Source organism: Mauremys mutica, chromosome 11 (genome assembly GCF_020497125.1).
Source record: "Mauremys mutica isolate MM-2020 ecotype Southern chromosome 11, ASM2049712v1, whole genome shotgun sequence".
NCBI classification, from domain to species: Eukaryota; Metazoa; Chordata; order Testudines; family Geoemydidae; genus Mauremys; species Mauremys mutica.
The window spans coordinates 1,804,106-1,824,852 of NC_059082.1; the positions used below are offsets into that span (position 1 = coordinate 1,804,106).

The 20,747-nt window shown below is 47.4% G+C and overlaps 1 protein-coding gene and 1 long non-coding RNA gene across 8 annotated transcripts in view; one reads left to right on the forward strand and one right to left on the reverse strand.

The window, feature by feature from the left end:
* Positions 1-20,747, reverse strand: part of FRMD5 (FERM domain containing 5) — a 283,379-nt gene that overhangs the window by 79,383 nt on the left and 183,249 nt on the right. The window contains exon 1 of one of the 6 annotated variants that reach the window (XM_044980466.1): positions 10,202-10,322. The exons of the other annotated variants lie outside the window; for them this stretch is intronic. The gene's annotated coding sequence lies outside the window, so the exon portion shown is untranslated. Of the gene's footprint in view, positions 1-10,201; positions 10,323-20,747 lie in introns of those variants that run through there. 6 annotated transcript variants of the gene reach the window in all.
* LOC123344349 lies at positions 10,436-19,270 on the forward strand. Of its 2 annotated transcripts, none has more exons than XR_006572528.1 (3): positions 10,436-10,523; positions 11,261-11,350; positions 19,087-19,270. It is a non-coding gene; the product is annotated as an uncharacterized LOC123344349 (long non-coding RNA). The 2 variants fall into 2 exon arrangements; XR_006572529.1 differs by lacking the exon at positions 19,087-19,270 and adding an exon at positions 16,915-17,030.

Sequence of the window (20,747 nt, forward strand, 5' to 3'; positions counted from 1 at the left end):
TAAGATAAACTAGTGCAACTTGTGTGTGTAGACAAGCCCTAAGAAACACTATTCTCATCCCTCCCAACCCCCAAGTGCTATGGATGCAGAGGCAGGTGCGTACAATGTCTATTTCTTGTGTTCTGTGCTCGGGAGAAAAACTAAATACTGGTGAAAAACCAAAATGGGGTGTGTGTCAATTTCAAAATCCGTTAGGAACCGCAGGGGGAAAAGTCACCATTTACCAAATCGACAAGAGACAAGATTGGATGGGAAAGAAATTACAGTTCCAAATTCTGAGAGACCATTACAAATAATGATGGATTTTCAAGATAGAGCTCAGTAAAGTACTGTGCTGATGACTCATTCTGTGGTATATTTTGTGGAGAGGAATATAGTGCTCATCAGGCAAGGGCTAAGAGCACCTTGGAAAGCCAGGTGCAGTGTGAACAGGATGAGCACAAGCTTCCCCACCCATCACTGCCAGTGCACCCCAGTTTGGAGTGCAGCACCCATGCCAGGCCAGTTTGGAGGCTAACCTTGCTGAATGGTGCTAGATTCCTGAGGTGCTTTCGTGGCTTTGCTAAAATGCTGCCCTCAGAGCCCACTATGAAGATCTACTCCAGGAACTCATGGAGCACCTTTCAAGTGTCTGTCAGCCATTTGCTCTCACCATCAGCGTCAAGAAAACAGCTGTATTAGGATAGGGGGTTCCACAAGACCCTTCAATTACCTTAAATGCAAACCAGCTGGAAGTCGTCCAGAAGTTCAGCTATTTAGGTTCGTCAGTGACCACCAACCTCTCACTGGATGAAGAACTAAATGTTCGCATTGGAAAGACTACTACCACCTTTAGCAGATTAACTAAAAGAGCCTGGAACAACTCAAAGCTGACCACCAACACCAAAATGCTAGTGTACCAAGGTTAAACAGTTTCCGCCTACGTTGTTTACGCCGCATACTCAATATCAAATGGCAAGATAAAGTCACCAACGCAGAGGTTCTTTGAAGGGCAAATTTACCAAGTCTGAGAGCCCTGCTCAAGCAAAGACGGCTGCGCTGGCTGGGCCATCTGAGTAGGTTGGAAGACGGACGCACACCCAAGGACGTGCTGTACAGGGAGCTATCAGAGGGAACAAGAACAACAGGATGGCCCAAGTTTCACTATAAAGACACATGCAAGCAAGATATGAAGGAATTTGGAATTGATCCTGACCGATGGGAAATCTTGGCAAGTGATTGTAACAAGTGGCACCATCGTCTCCATCGGGGTCCATGACAGAAGCTGGCCCCCACACAGCTTGAAGAGAAACGAGCCCGTAGGAAGCCAGCAGCTCCCAACCAAGATACAGACATTCGCAACAACTGCTGAAGATCATTCAAATCTCAGATTGGACTACTCAGTCATGAGACACTGCAAACCATCTACATCATAAGCCGCAATTCCCACCGTCTTCCGCAGATGAAAAGATGCCCCAAAAAAAGACTGAGGCCGTTATGTTCCTTTTACATAAGAACATAAGAACATAAGAAAGGCCATACCGGGTCAGACCAAAGGTCCATCTAGCCCAGTATCTGTCTACCGACAGTGGCCAATGCCAGGTGCCCCAGAGAGAGTGAACCTAACAGGCAATGATCAAGTGATCTCTCTCCTGCCATCCATCTCCATCCTCTGACGAACAGAGGCTAGGGACACCATTCCTTACCCATCCTGGCTAATAGCCATTTATGGACTTAGCCACCATGAATTTATCCAGTCCCCTTTTAAACATTGTTATAGTCCTAGCCTTCACAACCTCCTCAGGTAAGGAGTTCCACAAGTTGACTGTGCGCTGCGTGAAGAAGAACTTCCTTTTATTTGTTTTAAACCTGCTGCCTATTAATTTCATTTGGTGACCCCTAGTTCTTATATTATGTGAATAAGTAAATAACTTTTCCTTATCCACTTTCTCAACATCACTCATGATTTTATATACCTCTATCATGTCCCCCCTTAGTCTTCTCTTTTCCAAACTGAAGAGTCCTAGCCTCTTTAATCTTTCCTCATATGGGACCTTCTCTAAACCCCTAATCATTTTAGTTGCTCTTTTCTGAACCTTTTCTAGTGCTAGAATATCTTTTTTGAGGTGAGGAGACCACATCTGTACACAGTATTCGAGATGTGGGCGTACCATGGATTTATATAAGGGCAATAATATATTCTCAGTCTTATTCTCTATCCCCTTTTTAATGATTCCTAACATCCTGTTTGCTTTTTTGACCGCCTCTGCACACTGCGTGGACATCTTCAGAGAACTATCCACGATAACTCCAAGATCTTTTTCCTGACTCGTTGTAGCTAAATTAGCCCCCATCATGTTGTATGTATAGTTGGGGTTATTTTTTCCAATGTGCATTACTTTACATTTATCCACATTAAATTTCATTTGCCATTTTGTTGCCCAATCACTTAGTTTTGTGAGATCTTTTTGAAGTTCTTCACAATCTGCTTTGGTCTTAACTATCTTGAGCAGTTTAGTATCATCTGCAAACTTTGCCACCTCACTGTTTACCCCTTTCTCCAGATCATTTATGAATAAATTGAATAGGATTGGTCCTAGGACTGACCCTTGGGGAACACCACTAGTTACCCCTCTCCATTCTGAGAATTTACCATTAATTCCTACCCTTTGTTCCCTGTCCTTTAACCAGTTCTCAATCCATGAAAGGACCTTTCCTTTTATCCCATGACAGCTTAATTTACGTAAGAGCCTTTGGTGAGGGACCTTGTCAAAGGCTTTCTGGAAATCTAAGTACACTATGTCCACCGGATCCCCCTTGTCCACATGTTTGTTGACCCCTTCAAAGAACTCTAATAGATTAGTAAGACACGATTTCCCTTTACAGAAACCATGTTGACTATTGCTCAAGAGTTTATGTTTTTCTATGTGTCTGACAATTTTATTCTTTACTATTGTTTCAACTAATTTGCCCGGTACCGACGTTAGACTTACCGGTCTGTAATTGCCGGGATCACCCCTAGAGCCCTTTTTAAATATTGGCGTTACATTAGCTAACTTCCAGTCATTGGGTACCGAAGCCGATCTAAAGGACAGGTTACAAACCTTAGTTAATAGTTCCGCAACTTCACATTTGAGTTCTTTCAGAACTCTTGGGTGAATGCCATCTGGTCCCGGTGACTTGTTAATGTTGAGTTTATCAATTAATTCCAAAACCTCCTCTACTGATACTTCAATCTGTGACAGTTCCTCAGATTTGTCACCTACAAACGCCAGCTCAGGTTTGGGAATCTCCCTAACATCCTCAGCCGTGAAGACTGAGGCAAAGAATCCATTTAGTTTCTCCGCAATGACTTTATCATCTTTAAGCGCTCCTTTTGTATTTTCATCATCAAGGGGCCCCACTGGTTGTTTAGCAGGCTTCCTGCTTCTGATGTACTTAAAAAACATTTTGTTATTACCTTTGGAGTTTTTGGCTAGCCGTTCTTCAAACTCCTCTTTGGCTTTTCTTATTACACTCTTGCACTTAAGTTGGCAGCGTTTGTGCTCCTTTCTATTTGCCTCACTAGGATTTGACTTCCACTTTTTAAAGGAAGTCTTTTTATCTTTCACTGCTTCTTTTACATGGTGGTTAAGCCACGGTGGCTCTTTTTTAGTTCTTTTACAGTTTTTCTTAATTTGGGGTATACATTGAAGTTGGGCCTCTATTATGGTGTCTTTAAAAAGGGCCCACGCAACTTGCAGGGATTTCACTTTAGTCAATGTACCTTTTAACTTTTGTCTAACTAACCCCTCATTTTTGTATAGTTCCCCCTTTTGAAATTAAAGGCCACAGTGGTAGGCAGTTGGGATGTTCTTCCCACCACAGGGATGTTGAATGCTATTGTATTATGGTCACTATTTCCAAGCGGTCCTGCTATAGTTACCTCTTGGACCAGCTCCTGCGCTCCACTCAGGATTAAATCTAGAGTCGCCTCGCCCCTTGTGGGTTCCCGTACCAGCTGCTCCATGAAGCAGTCATTTAAAGTATCGAGAAATTTTATCTCTGCATTTCGTCCTGAAGTGAAATGTTCCCAGTCAATATGGGGATAATTGAAATCCCCCACTATTATTGGGTTCTTAATTTTGATAGCCTCTCTAATTTCCCTTAGCATTTCATCATCACTATTACTGTCCTGGTCAGGTGGTCGATAATAGATCCCTAATGTTAGGTTCACTTCTAACCTAATTAGAACCAGAACACACGGATCCCATGCGGTGCTGAGTGCTCTCAACACCCACTGAAGGTGCCCACAGCATCCGGCCCCAAGTCTCCAGAGGCAGGAAGCTGACATATGATGCTCCCAACCCAGCACTATGATTCCAAAATGGCTGATTTCCAGAGAGCAGGTGCTCAGCATGCTCTGACAATCAAGCCCCTTTATAACGGCTCCGGTTGGGCACCCAAAAATCACAAGTCACATTTGGAAATCTCAAGCCCTGCTACCTGGCCCCGGCAGTTTTCTTGGAAACGACTCCAGGCGTAGAGCTTGCCAGGGTTTCTCTCACTGCAGTTCTTACTTACCAAGAGAAAAAAGAGAAAAAGCTAGTGGGCCAGATTCTGCTCTGACTTGTACCAGTGAGAATCTGGAGCCAGTGCACCACCGGCACTGGATCGGGCCAGTCCGTCTGGCACAGTCTTGTTCGTGGTATGCTAGTTCTGAAAGCACTCCAGCACCTCTTTGCCTTGCCAGACACACTCGGTAACCTGGCTGTGTTTGCGTTCTGAAGTCAGCATGAGCTGTGCTTTACTGCTTTTCATCTTGCGCAGATCAAATGTTGCTTCTGACAGCTGACAGGGCTCCTTTAAGATAACACAGGATCCTATTTTCCTACAAATCCATTTAATGAATATGTTGTTATCTGATCAAATAATCACTCACCAGAAATAGGCCAGGCAATCAGGGAACCCCTAGAGGTCTGTCTCTAGCATGTTTCTGGTGTTTGATACATTATGGTAAATGTCACTGCATTTTAAATCAATTGTGCTTCATTTAAAGAGTTAAGAAGTTCAGGCTGGAATTATGCAAATACTGAAATTATTTGCTTACTCCACATCAGCCTGCACTGGCTGCGGTGTCTGACCTTTCCAAAGGGCTAGCAACAAGCATCCCAGAATCCGGCTGGAGCAGTAATGGAAGGGCTGTCCCCTGCCCCTTGCAACAGCAGGCCTGTGTTTCCAAGTATAAACGCATGTCAGGGTCTATTCCATTTGCAAGTCTGCTGCATTTAATTGGCTCCCATCCTGCTGCAGCAGGTTACTAGTGTCTCATGCAGTCATAGAGGAAAGTCAGCAGTGATGGGGACAAGGAGAGGGACTCTGCTTGAGACACACGGGGTGTGAAGCTCTGGCTCCAGCAGAGAATGAGCCTGTGGAAATCCAGCTGCTGTGTCCAGGGGAGAATGGCAGAGTGACCTGGACACCAAGTGGAGTCCGCTGGGCATGGAAATCAGTGCTCGTTCTGTTCTGCTGCTTCGAAAAGCTTGTAACCTGGGGTGGTCACTTACTCTGAGCTTTCTTCAGAGACTCATGTTGCTCCTACTGGGAAACTGTCACTCTGCTGTCCCTAGAATTCTCCTGCCTTGTGACCAGGCTGTCTCCTTTACGACCTTGCCGCACGGTCTTTCATTCTCTACTACTTTCCCTGTTCTGATACCTGCCTTACACACCTGCAGTCTGCACAAACCTCCAGAGGCAGAATTCTCTCCAGAGCCAGGATCTGCGAGCACAGTCTTCGTACGCAGCGAGAACTTCACTGGCACTTTTTTATGATGATGCCATGGATGTTTCTGCTTGCCTACAAGGCTACTCTTTGCAGTCTCATTCCTTCCCCCCACAGTTTCCTAGCCAGCATTCCCCTAAGGCCTGGCCTCCGCTGTAGACCTGAGTAATTCTTGACAGCTCTCAGTTAGCGCTGCACCAATTGGTAACTGTTCTTCTTTCTTTCCACCCTTACCCGCCGGAACTCACTTGCAGCACAAACCGGTCTCACTGAGTCATGAACTAAGTTTAAATCAAGTCTGAAGACTCTCCTGTTGCAACCATTATTGATCTGTTTGTAAAGTGTCTGTGACACTGTCGCGAAGGGCGTTAAATATAATGGTTGATTCAGAACATACCATTTGAAAAGACTGTTTCAACATATTGAGAACTGAGAGCTGAGAAAGACAAGTGAGTCCACTACTGTGTGTGCAGAACGTTTTAGAAACTTTGCATCTCTTTGCTGATTATGCAGTGGGTTATGTTGAAATATGCAGTGTGTGTGTGTGTGTATGTGAGTTAAAAAAGACAGTGAGGAAAAGCTTCATTTGAACAGACAAGAATGTTTCAGAATAATTTATCAACAGCCACCTCCTCCCAGTGAAATTAGTCAAACCTGGGGGCACCAGCAGTCTGCCCTTTGAATCTAATTAACAGTGCACATTGCCATTAGCTAAAGTGTTAACTAGAGTCTGTGTAACCATGAGCCACATTTTATATGATTTTCAAAACATTGAAGGACCAGTAAACTGGTTTTCAACTTTGTTCTAATTATGGTAACACAAAATGGAACTGGAGCAAGTTTTGTGAACAAATCCACATAGACAAATTGGAGAGGTTCCTATCTATGAGTGGAAACACCCTGCTGCCCATCCCCTTCCTCCCAGGCCAAAGGCCCCCAAGCATTGTAGCCATGACCTACATGGCAGAGGGGCCCCTCCTCGGCCAGAGCTGAGCCCGTCCCCCAAGGGCAAACTAGAAATAACACTGCTCCTGAAAGCATATGCTTAACATGTGCAGGGCTTTCCCACACAGGAGGAAACCACAGAGAACGTGTGTAGGGCATGTTTGTCAGAGGAAATCATGTCTGTTCCATCGACTTAGGAGTGGGTGGGTGAGGTTCTGTGGCCTGCGTTGTGCAGGAGGTCAGACTAGATGATCATAATGGTCCCTTCTGACCTTAAAGTCTATGAGTCTATGAGACTTAGCTCTCTGTAGTGCTCATCATTGTATCATCTAGCACCCCTACCTGATCTGAGAATTTCCTGTGGACTCCTAGGGGAGCAGGACTGGGCCCTCGGCACTGCGTTCTGTTCTGCACTAGCGTTCAGCAATGAGAGGAAAAGGTTGTTGAGCTACCTTTCCCCTTCATTGGTTTGCCATGAATACAAAGGACCACATTTATTCCTGGTGTAACTCCACTGGCTCCTGGAGAGTTACACCAGGGATTTACCTGGCCCAGAGTGACAGAAACCACATCAGCTGCTCTCCCCGGGGACGGGGAGCTGCGAATCGCACTTTGTACATGTTTGTTTTCTCTCCGATGAGTTTCGTCTGTGACAATCTGACTAGCACAATAAACACCCCCATTCACTAACGTATGCAAGAGGCAGCTCAATATAAAAATTCCCTCCTCTGATAGCAGCAGCAACACACCAATGCCACAGACGCCCTGAAGCTGCGATGGCCGGCAGTGTGCACAACAGAACCCACGGCCAGAATGGCATCAACTAATGTCTAGTCCTCACCATTGCTGCTTCTTTATGAAGCTTTCCTGAAGGTCTCTGTGAGCTCCCTGCAGGGCCTCTGCCGCTAACCTCTACTACAGACGATTTGGTGTTCATCCCTCTCACACATATCGATAACACAGAACATAAAAACCTGGGCATGGATGCTAGTCAGCACTTCGCTCTATTTACAAACACTGCAGACGTTCAAGGGAGGAGTTAAATATTTACAAATCCAGCCTGTTGTCTCCCACTCTTGTATTTTCTGGCTGGAGATACTGTGTGCCTATCCCCTGAAGCCCATTAGAGAAATCTCCATTGACAGCACTGAGACTCAGCAGTAAAGAAGAGCAGATCCACAGCTACATCTCTGCCTGCTTCTGGTCTCATCTAGCCAAGTGACACTGCCCCAGCTTATGGCATTGGCGTTCAGGCCGCAGAGTTCAGATCTGGAATTGGATCTGTGACCAGGTGCCTGGGATAGGCCACGCTGATGGCCGACTATCCCCAAAGCTGGTGGTTTGCGCTATAATTAGATTCACCCAGCGAATAACAAAAGAGCTTCTGCAGTACCAGAGTGGTTAAAGCAGAAGCCAAACACCATCCCCTGGAGGCATTCCAGCCCCTGGCTCCCATCCAGGCAACCCAATCTAATATAGTGAGAGGTTATGGAAAACCCATTTCACCATAGGTGAGGTTCATTCTAATCCCAAAGGATCAGACACTTACTTACCCCCACGTCAAGATGTATTTCAGAGCTTACCCAAATATTACGGTGTCAGCCAATCTTCAGTAAACCAACTAAAGATTTAACAGTAAACGAGCAGAGAGTTATAAATGGCTAGTAGATCATATACATTCAAATGATTGCAAAGTCCTCGTATCAGGTGTGTAGCAATGATGGCAGAGACGGCTGGCTTATAAAGTCTGTCTGGTACCATCCAAAAGATTGGAAGGTGGATCCATAGTTCAAGATGCTCCTTTTATTTGTAAATCCAGAGTCCAGAGAATTGGAGCAGGAAAGAGGCAAGATGGAGATGTCTCAGGTAATTTGGGAAATTTCCTGTCCCAAACAAAGCCCTGGTGAATGGACAGTTACTGTCTCCAGATGGAGTCCGGGGTCACATGAGCCTATCATATGTCCTTTCATGGTTTGTTGAATCACAGGGGGTGGCCATTGGCTCCTCGCTGTCTGAGGCATCCGCAGGAAGAGTTATCTGGGTGGGATGAGTTTCTTCGATGACCCATTGGGAGAGTGGAGTGTCCTTGATGGGCCATCAACCCCTAGCTGTCTAGCCCTGTTGTAAATGTATCTGGAGGGTGTCACCCAGGAATACAACACAGGTCTAAGACACAAGTCCACAGCCAATATTCATAACTAAGGCTATAAAGATGATATGTGGATTTAACCAGGATGGTCATAGTTGACAGGCTGTAACTTTTCCATGGACACCTTACATCAGCAGTTCTCAACCCCTAGGCCGCATGTGGCCTGATTAGGACACAGCTGCAGCCCAGCTGTGTGCTAAAGGCCACCAGGCCATACAGTGGGGTCCAGGCTGCCCGGTGGGGGTCTGGGGTTGTCAGCTGTGGAGTGGTCTCTGGGCAGCAGGCTCTGGGCTAGGGGTCTGTGGGGAGAGTTGGGTGAGGTGTGCTTGGTTCTCAACCTGCAGCCTACAATGATAAATAGGTTGAGAACCACATGGTACACTTTGTACAAGATTTATGGTAATTGTATAATCGTGGTAATATCAATGATATAAATGGTCATCTCTAATCATACGGGATCCATCCAGACTTTCCCAGAGTTCAGGAGTGGTCAGATCTACGGTTCTGATTCCAGACTCTCTCTAATTTTGGGGGAGGAGAACTCACATCACTTCCCAAGCAATTTCCAACTCCGGTGCAAAAGTCACACTTAAGCATCAGAAATGAGACACTCTCAAAACTTGGCTTGGTATCAGCTATTAATTTGGCTGTAGGACACCTCCTTGCTCATGATAATTACATTTAGTAATTCCAGCTGCAGCATTATCTCTAGCTCTAGCATATAACTTCAATATTAATGACACTATAAAAGTAAAATTCCACTTTCACGTGCAATATCAGAGCCCTACCTAACCATACTCAGTGTATTCCAAGAATGAAATTTTAAATGCGATTCTGGGGCTGTCCAAGCCGACAGCTGCATAATCTCAGAGCCTTCCATCAGCAGTTGCGTTAGCAGTTTATCGTGCTGGATGGGCTCTGATACGACATCACCACAGGAGTTTAGAATAGCTTTAAATGATACTTTAAACTCTGGGGAGAATTAACTGGCCAACTTCATTGTAGCACCACAAAAGGACTAAAACTTTCTTAGAATGTCAGTGAATCAGGTTCCCTGAAAGTGAATTTGCTACTTCAGTTGCCTGTCCTGACCCTCTTCCTTCACACTCTGCTTCAGTGGGGAAAGGAGAGACTCACGCAAAGAATGGTAAATGGTCATCTGCCAAGACAGCACTTCTGGAACTGGTCACCAACCCCACGACATCCCTGTGTATCAAAGGAACTCGCAGGGTTGCCCCTCTGTCACTCTCAGGCACACAAAGACGACTCAACAGAGAAGGAAGTTCATCACCAAATACAAACTCTTTCCATTACACAGGCACCATTACCGCTGCTCCTGACGCAGACCCTGCACTCTTTCCACACACCTTTAACCTTCTCTGCAGTAAATCTGCCCATGAGTCTATGCTTTAATATTATGCTCATCACCATGGTATCTGCTCGCGTGTGTTGCATGATGAACTGCGATAGGATAGGGCCTCCTGTCTCTCTAACGACTCCTGAAGTTCCACACACAGTGGGCGCCAAGCCGAGTCACCCAGACATCACAGTGATGGAACAAATAAATGGCTGTCATAATAGACTGATTAATTAACACAGGACACACCTCTTCCCACAAGGCACAGCTGTTCCCAGGATTTACTACATGGTTCAGTCCCCCAAGGACATAGCCAGGGAGCTGAGTGAGGGGTAAGGGCTGGAGAGCAATCTCACATACACACGCACATGGAGGGGTTTAGGAAAATTAATCTGCAATAATCTGTTGACATAAGTCTTGATTGAGAAAAACTCCCTTTGACCTAATGGTGCAGGATCAGGCTGCCAGGGAGCTCTGGGCAGATTGTTTCCCCCAGGCTGCCGGTGTCCATTGTCACACACTGCTCTCCATTATATCAGTATGAGGAGCACGACATGGGCAGTCAGGCCCGGTGGTCCGAGTTGGGAGCCAGAAAGTGGAGCTGGGGTGGGATGGGGTGTCAGAATTGGAGACAGAGTCAGAAGTCAAACCAAGGGTCAAGCCAGAGTCAGAGACCAGGGGAGGGCAGAGGAGCAGAGACCTGGAGCAAGGCAGGGACCAGGCATGGAGGAGGATCTGGGATAAGAAGGCAGGCACCACCGCCAGACAGGAAGACAGTGCTCAGGAGTCAGGCGAGGAGACGGTCAAAATGGCAGCCAGTCGCAGATTCCCCTGCTTGCTCAAACAGCTTCCTGTGCCTCCTTCTGGCTTAAGTAGTGTGTCCGAGCCAATCGGTGGGGCTGTACGTCTCTGCCAATCAGGAGCGGTGTGGGCGGAGCCCTTGGAAAGCTAACTCCAGTGGCTCCGGCAAGCTGCTGGGTGGTGGCCACCGTCTGAGCACTGGGGACCCGGGTGCCTGGGTTGGGGACCTGTGATCCCTCGTAATCTGCTGCACCACTGTCTTTCACAGGTATCAAGTGATCAGGGTGAGGAGGCCATGTGGCTTGGCCCTGAAATCAGCAGAGAGGGAGCTCACCAAGTAGCAGCCTCCTGCCCTCCAGTGAGTTCCTCCACACACAGTGGTTTTGTCATGGCCTCACGCGCCACAAGGGGGAACCAAGCCGAGGAAACAGGTCTGGCAAGTGGCGGATGAAAGCTCAGAACTGGCAGCTCAAGCCCAGGTCTTGTGGGAGAGCTGCTGTTTCTGTGCACGTCAAGTTAGACTAAAAGGACTTATTTGTTGAATGCAAGATCTCCGTGCGTGAATGGGAAGAGGAACAGGCCCAGTGCTGTATGTAATGCAATCTTTCAGCCTTCCCAGATGATCCTCCTTCACTGGCTGTCTGGCTGTCTGGCTTTCATCACCAGTTGACATAACCCTGACTTCATTACACTGTAGAGCACGGCATTCATTCATTATTAATTATTATCATCATAGCACTTAGGAGCCTGGTCATGGACCAGGCCCCGCTGTGCTCGGTGCTGTACAAAGAGAGCCCCAGACCCACAGCGTGCTTTCTTCTCTCCACACCATACACCACTCCAACACAGAGTTACACAGAGACGCGCATGTCATTAGAGCCAGTGCAGTTAGTGTCTGTGGCTCTCTCCCCCTGCTACTGCACAGAGGGAAACTGACTATCAGACATGAGGCAGTAAGGGCACAGTGTTAAATAAAATACATCCTGCTTCAGAGCCTAGGAAATCTTCACCAGGCTCAGTTTCAGTCACTAAAGTCAGCGTGTGGGAAGAGGCTGTTATCAATCTGTACAGAGTAACGTAGATTCATAGATCCCAAGGCCAGAAGGGACCGTTGTGATCATCTCATCTGACCTGCTGGGTGACACAGGCCAGAGACTTTTCCCAAAATCACTCCTAGAGCAGAGCTTATAGGAAAACTTCCCACTGTGATTTTAAAATGGTCAGTGATGGAGAATCCAGCATGACCCTTTGCAAACTGCTCCCAGGGTTAATTATTCTCGCCGTTAAGAATGTACACCTTATTTTCAGCCTGAATTTGTCTAGCTTCAGCTTCTGATTGCATCAGACCTCTCTCTGCTAGGTTAAAGAGCCCATTATCGAATATTTGTTCCCCAGGTAGGTACTTACAGACTAGGATCAAGTCACCCCTTCACCTTTCCTTTGTTAAAGCGAAAGCTAAATAGATTGAGCTCCTGGGGTCCACCACTAAATGAGGCACAGCCCTCATCCTTGCTAATTATCCAGGCGCCCTGGAAGCCTCTAACCATTCATTCCCCACTGTTGATACCTCCGGAGTGGAAGGCTGGGAGAGAGATGGTGACCGCTCTGTCCCTTGCCATGAATCTTTTACTGTCCAGCCTCAAGTGAGGACATTGTGCGAGGTGTGGGAATCCCACTGCTTTACATGCGATGGCAGCATAACAATGCAACGCATTCTGCAAGTGTCAAGTGATGCTTCTCAGGATGTCTCTGGCCTCCCCGTTTGCTTCTTTCATCTCACACTTCACCTGCTGTCACCTTTCAAGTGCAGCTAAATTGTTTGTTGCGTTCCGAATGTCACTGCAGTTTGATGACACTGGAAAAACATGCAATTGAACTGACAGACTGGCAGCGATTAGCGTTAACCATAACTTTGCGCTGCAATTGCAACAATTGTGTCTAGAGACGAGACAAGCAGTTCTGACAAAGCAGAAATGGAGTCAAACCCTTGCCCGAGCCTTGTACAGCACATAACAAAACTCTGTAATGTAAGGGCCAATTCTGACCTCACTCCCACTGGGGTGACTCAGGAGTAACTGTACCCACGGAAGTCTGATTCAGCCATGGATCCTTTCAGCAGTTGCTTTTCCCTAATCAATCTTTGCTGCAGCACAAACGAAACAAAAAAATCCAACTTCCTGTGCAAGACTGCAAACAGTAAGAAGCCACCTTCACTCAATCAGTTTGACAATTATTATAAATTGCTGATCGCACACTTGTGACTGACAAAGGTCCTGCAGACAGACTGCTACTGGGCTACTGTGCACCGAGGGGCACTCAATCAGTTGCTATCATTAGCACAGCTGGAAAAATTACAGTTTAGCAGTCACCCACATAGCTTATGCCAGCGTAACGTACAGACTGATGTTGGAAGTGGCTGGGAGAAATCCTAGAATTTCTTGTTACCCGTTCCAATATTAGACAAGGATGGAAAAACCACAATTTTAAGACACTTCCTAGAGCATTTTAAGCAACAAAGCTCAGCTTCTTGATTAGCTGCTGCAGTAACCTCTGCAGCCTACACGGACAAATTTCTGCATCATAGATAAACATACTATAACATCCCAGCCATAAAAATTACTAAACAGCTGGCTGCGATTCTTTGCGTCAGCTGCAGACCCTCTGGAGCCCTCACAGCTCGTAGGTCTCTGGCCATGAAATCACCCCACAGGACCTAGAATGTGTTTAACCCCATCAGTTCACTTCAATGCACAAAGTAACAGCAAGACAAAAGAGGAAAACCACAGCAGAGACGGTGTCCTCGGGTATGGAATCTGCTAGAGAGGCCAAAGCAGCAAATTTCACAAACCTTCTACGCCACCCTGGCCCAGCCCAAAAGAAAAGTTCAGAGGTGTCCACGTGTGCGGCTGCGGTTCAGCCCTGTCTGTAGTCCCTCACTAACCGGTCCCCACAGACTGCTGGGTACAAAGCCTTAAATATTAAAACAATAAGAGCAGGAAAAGACCAACTCTGCACAGCAACGTTTAAACCCAGACGATCTTTTAATTCCTCGGGTGTGCTTTAGTCTGTGGGCTTTTGATTCTGATCAGAATGAGATATACAAATCTCCCACCCACAAGGACAGGTCTCCAGCTCCCCTCTAGTCAGCACCAGACGACTGTGCATTCATTTATCTGAGGCCTGCACTGTACTGTATGTAACATCTTCCCACCAAGGAGCTCTTCTCCGTGATTCAAGCTAGCAGCATGAACACAGATCAAGGGACAATCACACACCAAGAGAGCTCTTCCTGGGGAGTACGGCAGCTATCGTTCAAAAGGTGATTGCGCAAGGCTGGTGCATGTAACAAGATGAGGGTTTGTGCATAAGAGAACACGGTGCTAAGGGCGCCTTAGCTGCACTCTTAGCTCAAGCTACAACTTTAGTTTTGCCCTAACCCAACTCCGGATCCCCCCCCCCATCTCTAAAGGTGCTTTCAACCTGAGCTAGCGACTGGGTCTGGCGGGAGCTACCCTGCTGTGTTTCGCATGCTAGCTGGATCAAAGCCAGCGCACGTTCCTCCACCTCCAGCTGCAGTGTAGAGGCACCCCGAGTAAAAGGTGGCCTCGGGAGGCAGCAGTGGGTAGTGGTCAGTGGCAGGGCTCCAGCGGAGACACTGATTTGCGGCACGACCTAGGTTCCCCAATCTATAACCGGGAATAATTTACCCACCCCCCAGGGAAACTCTGGGGATTGATTTGACAGTGTCTGAGAAGGGCTTGGAGGGTTTCCGTGGAACTGCTCAAGTTCGGCCCATGCTGCAGGTCCTGGCTGAACAGGGCCCCGAAGGGCCGTGCAAACATTAAGTGCAGCTAAGATGTGGCCACTGTATTTAGTGCCTTTTTTGTTCCCTCTTACGCAACCAAACGTCTTTACAGCTCTAAGGGGCTTATTTAGAGAAGAGTGAGGGGGGATTTGTTAGCAGCCTACCTGAAGGGGGGTTCCAAAGGGGCTGTTCTCAGTGGTGGCAGATGACAGAGCAAGGAGCAATGGTCTCAGGTTGCAGTGGGGGAGGTTTAGGTTGGCTATTAGCAAAAACTTTTTCAGGAGGAGGATGGTGAAGCACTGGAATGGGTTCCCTAGGGAGGTGGTGGGATCTCCTTCCTTAGAGGTTTTTATGGTCAGGCTGGATTTAGTTGGGGATTGGTCCTGCTTGGAGCAGGGGGTGGGACTAGATACCTCCTGAGGTCCCTTCCAACCCTGATAGTCTGTGATTTACCTGAGGAGGGTTTTAAATAATCTTAAAAGGAAGTGAAATGTGAAGAAAAAGTTGTCAGACCCCAGCTGAAAAATGAGACTGGGGGGAGGGGAGGGAATCCCCTGTTTTTCCAATGACGCTTGTGTCTCAAGTATCCATTATTGACAGTTTCTTTGTTCCGTTCCACCCATCCCATGGCTGGGATCCTCAGCAGAACAAGCAGCGTCACAGCTACAGAACTACAGGACACCTGCTACCCGCCTTGTAACCCCTTTATTTAAAGGAATTTGGATGACACACAAACAGGGCATGTGGGTTCCCAACACTTCTGTTACGGACTGGCCAAGCGAGGCCTTGCAAGGCTGACTCTCCCTCAATGCTTTAGGCTTCTGCTCTGTCACACGGGCAGTTCTGAGGGAGGAGCGGTGCAGGAGCCTCTCTAGACGAACTGTGAGTCAGACGGTGGCTCCCAGAGCCCCCTTCTTATGCTGGGGGTGGTAATTTACTGCGGCCTGCAAAGGAAATGGTGCCATGTGCTACCCCTCTGCTGGCCCGTGCGTGATGGGCTGGAGCCATGATTCTGCTCCCTCTCCTCTACACATCCGCACTCGGCAAGGAGGATCCTCGCCCGGGGGGGTTTGTAATCACCTTCCTTCCCTTTATGGCTGGATGGGAGGTGGGTCCTGGAACTCTGACCTGTGGCAGCAGACACGAGTGACAGTCCAGGAAAGGCTGAGACCCACCAACTGAAATTCTGAAACCAGCCCCCTAGATCTGAGTGAGTTATTACAGGAGCTCTCAGGGAGCAGGGCCCCCTTGTGTTGGGCACTGTCCATTCACACCTAACGAAACGACGATCCCTGCCCCAGTTTACAGCTCCGGCAAACACTCTGAACCCCTCCGACGCTGGGAACGCCTGTGAGATCAATTAGAGCCAAGCCACAAGCCTGGATCCAAACGCCCCAAACTTTAGTACGGTTTAGAGCCAAAGCTGAACCTGGCAGCTTGGACTCATCTCTAGCTGGAACTCGTTCTCTAGCTAACATGGTCACAAGCTGGTTAGAGACACGGTCCAGCATGGCAGAGGCAAAGCCAAGAACAAACCCAAGAATTCCTGGCTCCCAGAGTGCTCTTCCCACTCAGACGCGTGGCTATTTAACAAGAACTGCACAAAGTGTATTAAACAGCCACAGCTTTAAGCACCTTCTCCACTGTAACAACTGTGGGCAAATGAATGAGCTCTGCTAATGCCCCTCTAAATGTGAGGCAAGGAATTAAAGGGAAAACAAGCCCCCTGGGCTACTAGTTAGAAAATAATAAAATTTTCAATGTGTCCACATTTACTGGCACTAGAAAAGTATCAGAGGAGTCGCCGTGTTAGTCTGGATCTGTAAAAGCAGCAAAGAGTCCTGTGGCACCTTATAGACTAACAGACGTATTGGAGCAGGAGCTTTCGTGGGTGAACGCCCACTTCTTCGGAGGCACCCACGAAAGCTCATGCTCCAATACGTCTGTTAGTCTATAAGGTGCCACAGGACTCTTTGCTGCTGGCACTAGAAAAGGCGTTCTGTGAAACGAGTCTTGCCTTGCTTGTCCCTCGGAAAAAGTATAATGACTTCACGCTGGAGATGATGCCACCATAAGCTAATTGTAGCCTCCAACTTTTTTCCCTTTGGCTTTCCCAGATGAATAAGCATCAAACTGGCAAATGAGGAGGAAAAAGCAGCAAGAGAGCTCAAAGATTACTCTGCACGTTTAGTCTGCGGTTGCAGCGTTCACACGGTAACGATGCTATCCGGGGCCCTGGCGGCGGCTGCGCTGGCTGATAGAAAAGGCAAGGCAGCGATATCGACACGGTTACAGCATTAGCACTCTGGCCTGCGTTCACTAGTTCCACTCACTGAGGCTGCTCGAAGCGTCTCACATGAAAATTGCCAGCCACAGTGTCTCACGTGTGTTACAAGCTAATGAGCATTAATAATGGGATTTGGGATTCTAATCACTACTCCACTGTAATAACACTTAGACCAGCATCATTTACTATTAAACAGCTTTCTAGCAAACCACTGAAAGGCCACCTGTGCTGAGAGACACAGACGAAATGCCAGAATATGAAGACTGCAACTGCAAGTCTCACCAGCTGTCATGCAGAGGGAGAGAGAGAAGCAACTAACCGACAGGGTTCTTTCCTCTCCATATCCCAATCCAAAACCAAGTGGGCCAATGGCTCTGAAAATAGCCATTTCAGCGAGCTCTGGCATGGTAACACTCTGCAGGAAGCCAGATGGTGGGGTGGTTCTTTCTAACACAGCCCTGCAATCAGGCCCCTTGCAGTCGTTGGCAAACCCTGCTTTGGTAGGCTGGATTGCCATCAGGGTCGAAAATCAGAAGCGTCCTCGCTGTCACTCTGCTTTAGAAGGGAATCGGACACTTCCAGAAGAGGGTCGAATGTCTTTTCTCAGAGCCTGAATTGGAACGAATGTCAGCAAGACAAAACAAGAACAGAGCGGTGGGGGATCAAAATTCACCCAGCTGCCTAGCTATCCGCAGAGCACATATCAGTCCAAGAAAAACCACCATCCTGCTCTCTAGTCCCTTCCGTATGCAGGGGATTTAGCCACACAATTCCCAGAAGTTTTAACAGAGTCAAGCGAGGTTTTTATATACAACAGCATAACTGCTGGGCTCCCTTCTCATCTCCGCCGCTTTCACTCGTGTGGGAGTCCTGGGCTGCTGTCATCCCCACGTTTATTTGTTAACGTTTCGTGTATTGATCTTTTCGTGTATTGATCTTTTCGGATCAAAACCAGGTGATAAGTGGGTTGAGGGGGCTTGTTAGAACAAGATGGTTATTCTCCTTTGTGACACATGATGTGGAACCTGAGGACTGTTTGATCAATCCAAGGCTAAGCAGTGAATCACCACTGTTCAATGACGAACCTTCATGGGTGAATAGGCCCCAGTGTGTATCAGACCCCCTGGCAGTGGCTTACAAACAATGTAATCACACCAGCATTACTGCTGCTCTCCCACACTCAGACGATAGCCTGTCTTCTTACCGGTTATCCCCGAAACAAAAGTTGAGATGCCTCCTGCCTGAGCTTTTTATACTGTGAAGTGAATGCACTTCTTTCCATTTCACATGCGTGTTCCAGGCCTGATCTAATAAACCACAACCCTGTGCAGCAGATACCTCACCAGTTATACAGAGGGGGAAACTGAGGCACATTGTGATGACTTTTCTTAATCATAGCAGGAAACAGTGATAGTCAGAAACTGGACTTAGAAGTCTTAGCTGCGTGTCCTTTGCTGTCATCAACAGATAACACTGATTTGTAGGTGCAAAGTGTTATCTATTGATGACAAAGTGTAGGTGCAAAGTGTTATCATTATGCTGAATCAAGAAGAACCGTGTATTGGGTTGGAGAGTCATAATTCTGGGTATCTTGTGCCTTGGTGGGGTTCAGACAGACAGATCCTACCTGCTGTTCCAACACATCTGACTATGTGGAATTCTACTCATCCAGGGATTATGGCGCGTGGAAGTCTGCACAGAGGTTCTGAGCACATCCAGGAGGCTATTTTAAAATTGTTCTTTGTGTGTGAATCTCAACTGTGCATTTTTGTATTTTAAACATTACATTTAAAAGGGAAAGGAAGAAGACGGGAAGAATCCCTTTGAGTAAGTGAATGAGAGATGAGACAATCTTTGCTAATTTGTCTACTGTGTAAATACAGTTCCCAATCAATGAAAACTAACCAGTTCTTGGGGAAGTTTTCAGGCAAGTATTTAAAATGCAACAGTGCAAATTCACTGCTGTAATGAAAGTAAAATTATCTTTTATTTTTCACTTCAGAGCCTTAGGAGTATTGATGTGAGACAGCAATGAAAAACAAGTACCTGCTACTCAACTGGTGTTTTAATATACAGCAGAAGCAGCTTTTCCTTTGCCCAGGAGCCTGGTAGATCTAAGAAATGCTGGTGTTGCTGGACGCTGACAAAGGCTAGCACAAGAGGAGCGAGCGTGCGTTTGGGAACAAGGTCCGAAATCCCTCTAGCCACGCTGGAGCACTCCTCTTTTGAAGGGCTAATGATATTTGCATAACCAATAAACACATGAAAGGCGCTATGCGCCATCAAGAATAGCTGGCAAAGGACGCTCCAGCTCACAATACAATTACAGCTTGGCTGTAATTCTTTCACTCTTTTTTAATTAAACAAACCAGAAGATGTTACAATCCTCAAGTCTTTAACACCATGCAGATGTGCAACGTAACCCCTGTTTAGTGACAGAGGCGTTGGCACATGACGGTCCTGTAAAAGCAGGTAAAACTAAGGACACAGATTGGTCCAAGGTATCTCTTTGTTGCGTTACGGAGCCAGGGATCTCTAATCCCAGCTTTGACAATGACTCCATCTGACACCTCATGCAAGTCACTTAACCGTGTCCTGCCTCGGTTTCCACATCTGTTAAATGAGGATAATAATGCTGACTCATCTCACACGAGGGTTTGGAAACTGCTTGGAAGATGGAAACCACCATGAAAACCCTACAGTTTTCTGTTAGCGTGAGCCCGATTCTCCTTCTATGCGCACCAGTTCTTCAACAGCGCCTTGATATGTCCAGCTCCAGCCCGAGTTCTGGGATCCTCCCACCTTGCAGGGTCCTCGGGCTCTCTCCCAAGCCCCAATGGCTACACTGCCGTTAAACAGCCCCTTAGCCCACGTCAGCTGGCACGGGCCGGTCACAGGCTATTAACTGCAATGTAGACAGACCCCAAGGCAAGCCGCCAGTGTGAGGACTCGGGGAAGGAGCACTAGCTAAAATCCTGTATTAGGGGATGACTCTGAGCTTCCTCTCCGCTTGCTCTAGGCCCTTTCGATGGGAGCAGGGATTTGCAAAACCTGGGCAGCGAGCACTGCCCTAGGCACTGAACCAGATTCCTGTTTTATCCTGGGTACCTGGTGTGGTTAACGGATAAGGGGGGGTTGGTGTGTTTTGTTTGTGTTCTGAAGTAAAAAGAAAGGCAGAGAAATTACAGAACCAGCGTGCACAGAAGGATGAGGAACACCTCAAACACACCTCAGGGCTAGCCCAACTCCCAGCGTAATCCATGGCAAAACGCGCACTGACGTCAATGGAAGCAGGGTCATTCCCTCAGCTAGCTTGCTTTCTGAACACACCCTCAGACACAAAACCCCACAGCCTCCAAGTTCCAGATTTCTAAACATGCTGGATGAGGTGGACACTGGTTTTTTTGTAAGGCGCAAACATTTGCTATGTTGTAAGTGACCGGAGTGGAAGTAGCTTGTACTTAGACTCTCTCTCTAAAGCTCATTGCCATTGTTCGTTACTTGCATGATCAGCAACTTGCTCAATGCGGCGAATCAATGTGTCACTGCACCGGTTTCCCAGCTATTCTAGGTCAGCCCCAGCCAAAATTACAGGTTATTTGGGGCTAGGGGCGGCTCTAGACATTTCACCGCCCCAAGCACGGCGGCACGCCGCGGCGGGCG